An 11,089-nucleotide genomic window follows, 5' to 3' on the forward strand; every position below is an offset into this window, starting at 1 on the left:
AGTGGTGTGCAAGTCTTATGTGCAAATGCAGTACTGCTTTCCCTCATGTCAGAAGGGGAACATGAGTTGCTATTGCACTATTATAATTTTGGAGGCTATAACCAGTAAGATACAGCATAAAGGTGAACTGTCTTACCTTCTCAGTCCTCCAACCATCCTGTTGCCTTTCCCAGCTTATGACACTTCAAGCTACTTTTTTATACAGCTAAAGTCAAGTTTTAGCAGTTTGCTTTATATATAAATACTGTTAGTGAATACCTATAATCCTAAAGTTCTTAAGGATAAAATTAATCAGTTTATATAAACAGTTTTTTGTAGTCCTCACAGTGAATTTTGTCAACTTAGCAAACATATTTCTGAAATACAAAATAAAGAGTAGTAGGTACATTCTTATCTTAAGAGCGGAACCGTCCAGCTGGCACAGAAAAACATGGAGTGCAATCAGTGTTGTGTTGCAAGGCCCCGAACTATCTGCACATGAACTGCTTTTACAAAACAAAGTAGGATGAAACAGGAGTGTTTGTTCCAGCAAAGCTGCTGCAGCTGGTTATGCGAAGGTTGTGTTTAGTGAAAGACTGGGTCTTTCCAGCAGATGAATCCACAGCAGCAGAAGAGAGGTCAAAACCAGCATCTTAGTTACCAAGAAGACATACTGAAAAGTGCATTCCAGTGGATTTTTTTCTGTGTGATCTTTTTCCAAATGCTCTGATCTCTAAACGTGGGAATTTTTTTCTCAGCGAGTTTCTGATTTCTAAACGGGTTTCATCTGCACCTTATTTTAATCCAGCACTGCTTCTCTGCTGATGAACATACCTGCATACGGCTTTACAGCAGCAGTGATCCTGTTCAGCCCTTCAGCGCACCGGGGCACCATCCGCTCTTCTCCGTCTGTGCCCAAGCATCCTGGTGTCATTTCAGCGCTGCAAACAGGACACATGCTGCCGCTCCTGCAGCTCTTCGTTAATAGGGCAAGGGAAGAAACGCGGCTGACGGCTTGGTTTCCCGCGCTGTGCCCGGGAGGCCGCCCAGTAGCAGCGCCCAGCAGCGCCTCCCGCTGCAGGGGCCGGCCCACGCCGCCCGCCAGCCTCCGCCCCGCCGCCATCTTGTCTGCCCTCACGGCGCGGGGCAAGAGCGGGGCCCGGCGCGGCGTCGGCCGGCACCGCGCCGCCCGCGGCTTCCCCTGCCGGGCAGGGCAGAGGCACGACGCCGGCACGGGCCTCCAGCTGCCCGCTGGTGTGCTGCTCTGCAGCTCAGGAGCAGCGAAGGGAGTAGGGAATGCATCACATTACCAAAAGACAGGTAGACAAACGAAAACGGAAGCTGTCGATAGTAGTTTAAAAGTACACTTACATTACTTTTTTAACATTTAGACTTAGAAATGATCCTAAGAATGAATGAGTGGTGTCTCAGGAGTGATCTTGAGAAAGATGCCAGGAAGAGCTAGCGTGGCCCACCAAGGGAGTCAGCAGAGCACCTCATTCACACAGAGCTGACTCCTAAATTGAATCTGTCATGCCCTGCCTCTCTGTTGTAAAAAGCCTTACAGCCCCTGCTACCCAGCGCCTCTGTTCATATTCCTTCCCTTTTCTGTCCAAGGACAATGATGTTGCCTTGATAGTCTTCGGACAAGCCTGGTTCCTGCTGCAGGTGGTGTGCTTTGGCCAAACCTCAACTGCTGGACTGGAAAATTCACAGGTTGTCGAGCTAGAATGTGTAGCAGTCTGAGTCCTGCACAATAACCTGTTCACCTCCAGCATTTTCCTCCTTCAGTCCTTTATTTCTTCCTTTATTGCTTCCTCTAGCTTATTTTTTTCTCTAGATCATCAGATTTCTTGATTTAGCTGCTTTCTACACATAAAAAACAAGATGCTGAGTAAGTAAAACTGTGATATTTGAGTTACCACCATCAGATTGCTTGCTGGGCTTGTTTTTTCAGCATCTTATCCTCTTTACTCAGCCTGTACCACCACCAGGCAGGAATAGTCTAAAGTGCCCAGTGATGTTGAGTAAGGCTTATTGTGAATCAAAATTATAGTTTCTGTTCTGTAAGTTCCTTGGCAAATCCTTAATCATTCTGTTTGATTCTTCAACTATGCACTAGAAATAAGACTATTTTTTCCCTTTTTAGAGGTATTCAAAAAGCAACCAGTTCTATGTGGCCCTGCTTGAGCAGGGAGTTGGAAGAGAAAACCACCGGATGTTCTTTCCAACCTCAGCTACTTTGCAACTCTGTGATTACCACAGAAGGTACAGTCAAGAACTGATTGGCTTTTGGATATAGCTGGGGTAGAGGCTGTAGGCATATTAGGCAAGCAGAAGGAAGTATTGAACTCACATTAGTAAGAAAACCAGCAAAGAGCCTAAGGAGAATTGGCAGTTGAAGTCCTTCCAGTGAGGAAAAATCTGCTGACCACTCTACCTTTCACCAGTTGTCTTTGAAGCTGGGATTCATGATTCTACAGAGGTTAAATCGCAAGAACAATAAGCATGTGATGAGTGTGAATGGTAAAGATTAATGGTAAAGATTAAACCAGAGTTTTGGAGATGGCTTGGCAGGCTGGCAAGTCCAGCATTCTTCTACTGAGCATAGCAGAGAAGCATAGGTTAAAAAAAAAAGGTGATACAATCAGTAAGTGGCACAGCAGTTGACCATTTCAAGTTTTTTTATGTTGTCACATGGTTTTTAAAGAGGCATTCTCTGTTGTGTAACGCTATGCAAAATTATGGTGACCCCAAAGATTTGCTTAGAGGCAGGTCTGCGTACAACTGTGTTAATGGATATAATGTAATGTAGGTGCACTCATCCTTCCTGAAGACAGTGGCAGGAAAAACCCCGCTGAGGCATATCTGGGGTGTATTTTCTGTTTGGGAGTCTTTCTGAGAGACTTTCTGGCCTTTGTTGACCAAGAGGTTTGGGGTTTATTGATTGTGATTGATACAAAAGAGCAGAGCTTCTGTCTGGGTGTGTTACTTGGCCATGAGCAGTTGTTACCTACTACAGAGTCAATGTGATGTGAACATGGTTACTAGGGGGCCACTAGAAGTGGGCTTCTTCTCTTTGTTCAGGTTGGGCATAACATAACTGGATGGACAAGTCCCCTGTCCAACAGTTCAGAGCTTTTTAAAGCACTTGGAGAAGGAGGATATACTGAGATGTTCTTGAAAAGAATACTTTTTTAATGCAGTTGTTCCATTTTACATTTTATCATATAAATGCTTCATTTGAGACTTCAACCTTTATATAATAAACACTTGACTTGGAAATTGCTCACAGTACAAAAGCTCCCTAAAATAACTTTACCCACTGTTTGTCTTTAGTGTATTTAAAGAAGGATATATCTTCTGATGAATTTGCAATATGTGGGGCTTCATTACAAACTTAGATAGTTTTTGTATGCTTTGACTGATCGGGAAATACATATGAAAGATGGATGTGACTTTCAGCTTTACCTGTTTTCCCTCATGTCTGTACATGTGGCACCCTGCAGACATCCTCCCATTAGGGTGATGATTGAAGTCTGCACCTTGCTTGCTCAAATGCCCATTTACGTTGAATTTTGCCAGAGCCAGAGTTGAGTGAAAACTGAATGTGGTTTTAATGCTTGTAACCTTTCACGCTTTGGAAGTATGAACAAGCTGCTACATTCCTTCTTCCTCAGGTCTTCTGCAAAATCCATGTCTGTTTATTTGGAGTTATTTGAGTGATGGTGAAGCATTACAAAAATATTTAAACAACTGTCTACAACATTGACATGATGCTCACTTCTTTCCTCACTGTCCTGTGACTTGCATTCAGTATTTTCTTTCCCCTAGACACTGCTGACACCTGGCTACGGTAATATGCCAATTCCCAGTATCCACCATTAAAACTAATGAACTGTTGAAGCCTAGATAAATCACTTCAGTCATTACAAATAAAGATTAAAAAGGCTTAACTGAGTGTAAGGCTCATTTTTAAAATGCTGCAGTAGATGTGTTATCAGGAGACCTTTAAGTGGAGATCTCAGTATACTTCAAAGGCTTCCTGTAACAGCTGGCAGGATTATTAATAGCTGCCACTGCTGATTTAGGTAAAGAGTATGTTTTCTTGGGGGATTTTAACTAACAAGTCATGTCATTTTGTTCGCCATAGTTTTTATTTGTTTTGCTTTGAAAGAAACAAGTTTCTATTCACTAGACAGTGTGCCTGGGTTTGACAGCTCAAGAGAGAAACCTACAGATTCTGGAATGTAAAGATAGGACCCTCAACTGGGATTTCACCCTGACTTCAGTGAGTGCACACTGGCTGCCATCACCTAATGATCTGACTGCTGAAGCTCATAGGCCAGTTTTACTAAGTAGATAACAGCTTGGATGCTGGTACAGAACTCTGCACACACGTACACCTGCCCTAGCTCTTCAGGCTGCAGGAGAAATCAAAATGGTTGTGTCAGATTTTGCAGGAACAAGGTAGTGGTTGGATGCTGGCTTGATGCCAAGCACCCACCAAAGCCACACTCTCACTCCCTTCTGCCAGTGGACAGGAGAGAGAAAATACAACAAAGCGTTCATGGATTGAGATAAGGAGAAGTCACTCGCCAAATACTGTTGCCAGCAGAACAGACTGAACTTCAGGATCTTACTTGAATTGATTACTAAAAAAATCAGAGCAGGATAATGAGGAGTAAGATAAAGTCTTAAAACCTCCTTCCCCACATCCCTTCCTCTTTTCCAAGCTCTACTTCCTACCTGTGCAGGGAGACAGGAAATAAGGGTTACAGCCAGTTCATCACAAGTTGTTCCTGCCACTGCACAAGGAGAGGGGTCCTTCTTCTGCTCCAGTGTGGGTCCTCCACAGGGACGCAAGTCCTACCAGGAAACCTACTTCAGCTTGACCGTCCCTCTCTAGGTTCACGGGTCCCTGCTAGGACTGTGCTCCAAAAAGTTTCACAGGCTCCTTTCAGGTGTTCACCTGCTCGGATGAGGGACCCCTCCTGGGGCTGCAGTGGAAGCTTCTGGCAGTTTCTTACAGCAGCCACCTCTGTCAGCTCCCCTGCTACCAAAATCTGTCCATGCAAACTGAACAGTGTTGGTATAGAAGTCTTCACGCATATACATGTACCCCCACTCTTCAAGCTGGAGGAGAAATTTCACAGAATCACAGAATATTCTGAGCTGGAAGGGACCCAAGGATTATCAAGTCCAGCTCTTAAGTGAATGGTCTATATGGGGATCAAATGCACAACTTTGGCATTATTAGCATCATGCTCTAATGAACTGAGCTAATCTCATTTTGCAATTTCAAATGGTTATGTCAGACTTTGCAGGAACATGATCCCAAACTGAGAAAATGTGTTCTCATTTTGCAGCACCATCCTCCTGCCAAACTATGTGTGTTACACTACTGCAGTTAGCCAAGGAAGATCTTTCTATTGACATTGATTTAGATCCCCTATGTTTGCTCACCTAAATAAAGCATTTACTGGTTGTTTGTACTCAGCATTTTGTTGAATTGCCAACTATTAGTGCAGTGACAGCTGCACTAATAGTTGGTGTTATCATAGTGTCAACCAAATTGCAGCAATGTTACAGGGTCAAGATACTTGCTTATTTTGAAAACACTGTACTTTTCAGATTGTGTAACTTTCTTTTGAATGATTACATGTTTTATATTCTCTATACTGTTAACAATAGTCTAGAGCCTTGAAGTACCTAACTCTTGACAACTGCACTGGCATGATTTTTTTCTACTGGCTTCAGTTGGAGTGACTCGATTGACGTTAGCAGTGGCTTTACAAAGTGTATTTTGGAATCCATAAGGCTCATTTGGAGTAAAAAATCCTTTTATGCAAAGTAAAGATAACAGTCTTCACTTTAGGCTTTCAGAATGGTATTTTTTTACCATACTTGCCACTTGTAAGTTTCTGTTGATTACATAAGAATATGATGTTATTTCATTGATGGTTGCATCTCTTTGTTTATTGGGGGTTTTTTGATGATGACACCTCTTTGAGTTCAGTTCAGTTACTTGGAATTTAAGTTAGAGTTAGTAAGAACAGAAATACGTTCCTAGCCCTAGATCCTCAGAATGCGTGATAGTAACCAAAGTCAAAATATGGCTGAGCTCATTGATACATCACAAAGAAAATCAACATGAGGAGAACATTGTTATCATTGCAGTAAGGCTCTCAAGTGCTGCAGAAATGCGAGAACTATACTTTCCAGTTGTTGACTGCTTTAACACCACTGTCATCTCAATTAAGTTTTTTTGCTTTATCATTTAATGTATAATTATATTGTTGTGCCCTCTGTACTCTCAGAGTCCCTAACTTTTACTGCACAGACCAGAACGTATTTAGCAGGCAAGCAACTGGATCCCATTTTTTGCCTTCAGTCTCTGTTTCCGTTTCAGTCATGTCTCCTATTCATATCTTCTGACCTACAGCAAAAATCTCATGCTGTTCCTTGGATGCACACATTTCATCACTGGGATTCCCATGCTGTCTGGTCTGCACTCTACATCAGCACACTTAAAACCAGTGCATGAACATGAGGCTGAAGAAGCTGCAGAAAGTGGTGGCAGCAATTGAATTAATGATTTTTAGGATTTAAAATATAAGCACATCAGCTACCTACTGTTTTTGGTGATAGAATCATAGGTTCGTAAAATAGTTTGAGTTGGAAAGGACCTTAAAGATCTCCTAGTTGCACACCCTGCCATGGACAAGGAAACCTTCCACTGGACCAGGTTGCTCAAAGCCCCACCCAACCTGGCCTTGAATACTTCCAGGAATGGGGCATCTACAGCTTCCCTGAGCAACTTCTTCCAGTGCCTCAGTGGACTCACAGTAAATAATTATTCCTAATATCTAATATAAGCTGTGCTCTTTCATTCACCCTTATCCTATAATTACACTGATAAGAAACCCTCCCCACCTTTCCTGGAGGTCCCCCTTAGGTACTGAGAGGTCTCCCCATTACCTTCTTTTCTGCAAACGGAACAACCCCAACTCTCTCATCCTTTTCACATAAGAGAGGTGCTACAGCTCTCTGGTCAGTTCTGTGGCCCTTCTCTGGATCTGCTCCTGCAGGTTCATGTCTTATGCTGGAGGCCCCTCCAGTGGTGCTGTGGCCCCTCAGGCAGCTGTGACATTGCAAAGCTGGGTGTCATCAGCCAGCCTGCTGATGGTGCACCTGGTCCCACTGGCTGTGTCCCTGACAGAGATGTGAGTAATCCTGGCCCTAGTGCAGAGCCCCAAGGAGCACCACTCAGCACTCCTCTCCACCCAGACTCCTGGCCACTGGCCACAACTCTTTCAAGCAGGAGCATTCAGGCAATTCCTTACCCACTGGGTGGTCCACCTGTCAAATCCAGGGCTCTCCACTCTAGAGTCAAGGGCATGCAAGGAAGCATCAAATGCTTTGCACAGGTTCACTTAGATGACATTCCCTTATCCACCCAGGGTAGGAGGCCACCAAATATGTCAGGCATGATTTGCCCTCAGTGAAGCCATGTTGACCACTATGTTTGTTACTCCCATATGTAAAATCAATGAACAAGCTTTAGTGCTTTGATGCAGAAAACCAATCTTTGAAGGCTCTTATCAATACATGGTCAGTGTCCTACTGTACTGCAGTCTTCCAGAAGAGGTGAAAGTCCAAGATCTTCTTTGGGCTGTCAAAGTTTCCATAAGGCATTCAGAACACATGGAAAAATTTGACCAAATTTCAACCTTGAGGACTGCAATTCCCATTGGATAAATTTCCTGCCAAATTTTCCCTTTGTTTTTCCTTGTTGTTTCATGTCAAAAGTGGTTGTGCTGTAGCTATGCACTGGCATACAATTGCCTTGCTCGTGTGTGACAACAGTGGCTCCTTGCGCTGACATTATCACCAGGGCTGCAAAAGCTGGAGACCACTTTATTTCCAGCATGGCCACATAAGTAGGGATTATGATCAGAGTAATGTCACAGAGGAGCACACCCACACAACATCTCCCAAGAGCAGAAAGTATTTCTGCCTGGCCTGACATGGCCTGTTAAAGGTTGCTGAGGTAGAGGCGCCCTGAAGGTATGCAGAGAGTCTGTTATCAGAAGTCTGGTGGTTTCAACACTCTTTATAATTGCGGTCACAATTGAAAATTCAGCTGCCTGTTTGGCTGATGGGACATGAGACCTGTGCTTTCCCAGGCTGGAAAAGTGACTTATGCACCTCTGCCTTCATGCTTCTGCAGAATGAAAGCCTTGGTCTGCATTTCACCAAGAGAATGGCAGTAGGTTTTGTGATTATTTACAGCTTCATCTAAGTAATTTAAGCATTTCTTTGGCGTTCAGAAATCTGTTTTTCCATGCATACCCCCCCTCAGCTCCTACTGTGCCAGAAGTTGGAAGTAGTCTGGAGGACTATAGCAAGAATTACTAGAGGACTTGAAAACATGGTTGGGATGACAAGCTAAATAATTTGGTTTATCAATTCTTACAAAAAAAAGAGTGCATGGACAAAGAGTTTGCAGGTATGGTGTTGAAGAGGATGATAACCAGTTGTCTACCAAATTTATGTGGGAAGAAACTAGTATGAATGAGTCTAGGGTGCAGCACAAGATGACTGGATTTGGAAATTTTTCCCCTTTCATGGGTGTCAAGGAATCTCCAGGCAGAATGGACATTTATTGTAGCAAGTTGCACAGCTGTCCCTGTGCAATGAGTTCTTGTTTTGTTCAAGGTCTTGCTTCCAAGAGGGCAGCCAGGGTAGATATCCAGGAGCTTCTTCCAGCCCTATTCTGACCGCTGTTGTGTCCTGCAGGGAGCATGTACAGGAGCAACCTTGTAATGTTGTTGGGTCACTTAAGTAGGGAGTAGTCAGGTCACCAGCAGTTCATTTCACCTCTTGAAGTGGCCTTTGCCTGCAAATCTAAGTTACAGAACACTTGTGTGTGGGTGTGCTTTTTTTACCATGCACCTCATCCTATTATTGGTACATCTTTCAAATTCAGGCATTTGCAAAAGCAACAGAAACCTTTACTTTTCTGAACTTATTTTTTTGAACACTTTTTCAGAGTTAAATGAATTCACATGGTGCCACTGACCTCCATACTGTGCAACCTTTACATCTTGATGGAGTTGGACTCCCTGTTTTACATTTTATTTCAGGGTATTCTGTGAGACTAAGTGGAACTTACTAGGAAATTGATTTTTTTCTAAATAATTTTTCTAATTTATGTCTCTTGTTCAGGTTTTCCATTCCATCTCTGATTTCATAGATCTCTGTGTTCTTGGTCTCAATTTTTCCTGCTGAGAAGTGCTGACTGCTGTGTAGCATACACTTTTCTTGCAGCTATAATAGCAAAAAAAGAAAAAAGAAAATTACTGTCTTCATATTAATCAGGAAAGAACGTGTCCCTGGCAGCTTCTGTTCAATCTGAGCCCAACATGGAGGATGATATAACAACTTGCAGTACTGATTTAAGTGCCACATCTGTTACTGAGAAGTAAAAACCTGATAAGTGAGCTTTTGTCAAGACCTATTTACACATCTAAAAACTTAAAGGCATTTTTAATGCATAAGTGTAGATTTAGATGTAAATCAGCATAGATCCAGCCATGCAGCTTTACATTACCTATTGTGTTTTTGCATGAAACACTGTCCTTCATATTGGCAATCTTACCTCTAGCTATGTAGGACTATAATTTGTGCATATGTGGATTGGCACATGTGAATGGGGCTAAGCAATCCTCAGCAGGTCAAAATGCTCTGGAGCATGGTTTTCTTTAAGGTTGGCCTCATTCTCCAGATCTAAATTGCTCAGTTTTGATGATTTAGCCTCCCAAGATTATTCAGTGTGAACAAATTGAACAAATGTACGTTCTAATAAAGCTACCAGGACTCATGTTGCTGAGGTCCTCCACGAATCTAATGCCTCTTCAGATTGCTTTCAGAAAATTTGGAGAAAGTGAATTCCAAGCAATTGATTAGCACCTATTGTGGCCTGATGTCTGTCACACCTACAACTCCTGGGAGCAGGTGCTGTCTTCACATAACTGATGTGGGCTAATTAGAGTGCTGTAAGCCTAAATGCAAACTTTGCTTTGGGCTGAATGGCTTATTTCAGCATAAGCCTGTGCTTCTCTGACCCAAAACTGATGAAAATACTGGGTTTAAACTAAGGACGACTGGTTTGTGCTGGGTTTTGCACTGAAAAAACTACAAGGTTGAAATCACTTTGAAAGAAGGCACCAGAGCTCTGCATGCAGACAAGCCTTTAAGCTTCAGTTTGTTTGTGTGATATACAGACCAGAGAATACAAAGGGCATCCTTATTCTCCCACCAGTTCTGATCCACACATCTCTCTTTACTTGTTGTTCTCTGCTGGACCCATGAGGTCATCTCAGCTTCACTGTTCATTTGTGACTGCAATAATAATATTTTAGAAGATGACACGTGGTGAGAATACCTGTCCTAATACTGTTAACAGCATGGTAAAAGACAGGCTGATCACCTGGCCAGGGCTGAAAGTAGACTCTAGAAGTGCTGTTTTCCTTACCTGGGGCTGATTCCATTCTCAAGTCTGTTTGCCAGCGTAACATGCCGACATGCCATCAGATTTCCAAAATACTCAGAGGAAGGATTTGCACTGACAGCTGCACTGATGAGTGCCCCTTCTGATTCCCCTCCCCCAGCTCATTAACATGCATGTCTTCCCTTATTAGTGTTCGTCATTATGTGAACAGCTGGTAACTGTTCTGTTTTTCTTCTCATCAAAAAGAGGGCTTCACAGCCATGAGGAAAATTAGTATTAGGTACAAGCAATTTTTAATACTGACTCCAGGTTCATTAATTTTTTCATTATCATTCTCATCATCATCATGGCAAGAGTGGGCAGGTAGGCTGCAGGCCTGATTCTCATCTCACTGGGAGGAGTATGAAGGGAGAGAAAGTCTTTCAAAGGCAGCAGGCTTACACCAATGAAAACTGGGGTAAGTGCAGATCAGGGTCTGGCTCTCATTACATTTTTCATGTCTGCCTTTAAAATATGAGTAGTTTCTCTTCCAAATCCATTTTAATTGTAATTAACTGTAATGAAGTTTTTTTTTTTTCTCTGCTTGTATTTCTG

The 11,089-nt window shown here is 42.8% G+C and overlaps 1 non-coding gene across 1 annotated transcript; it reads right to left on the bottom strand.

Moving 5' to 3' along the window:
* Positions 1–22: 22 nt before the first annotated feature.
* Positions 23–151, bottom strand: LOC129133254 (small nucleolar RNA SNORA47). The gene has a single exon (XR_008535938.1). It is a non-coding gene; the product is annotated as a small nucleolar RNA SNORA47 (small nucleolar RNA).
* Between the last annotated feature and the right edge of the window lie 10,938 nt (positions 152–11,089).

Source organism: Agelaius phoeniceus, chromosome Z (genome assembly GCF_051311805.1).
Source record: "Agelaius phoeniceus isolate bAgePho1 chromosome Z, bAgePho1.hap1, whole genome shotgun sequence".
Lineage (NCBI taxonomy): Eukaryota > Metazoa > Chordata > Aves > Passeriformes > Icteridae > Agelaius > Agelaius phoeniceus.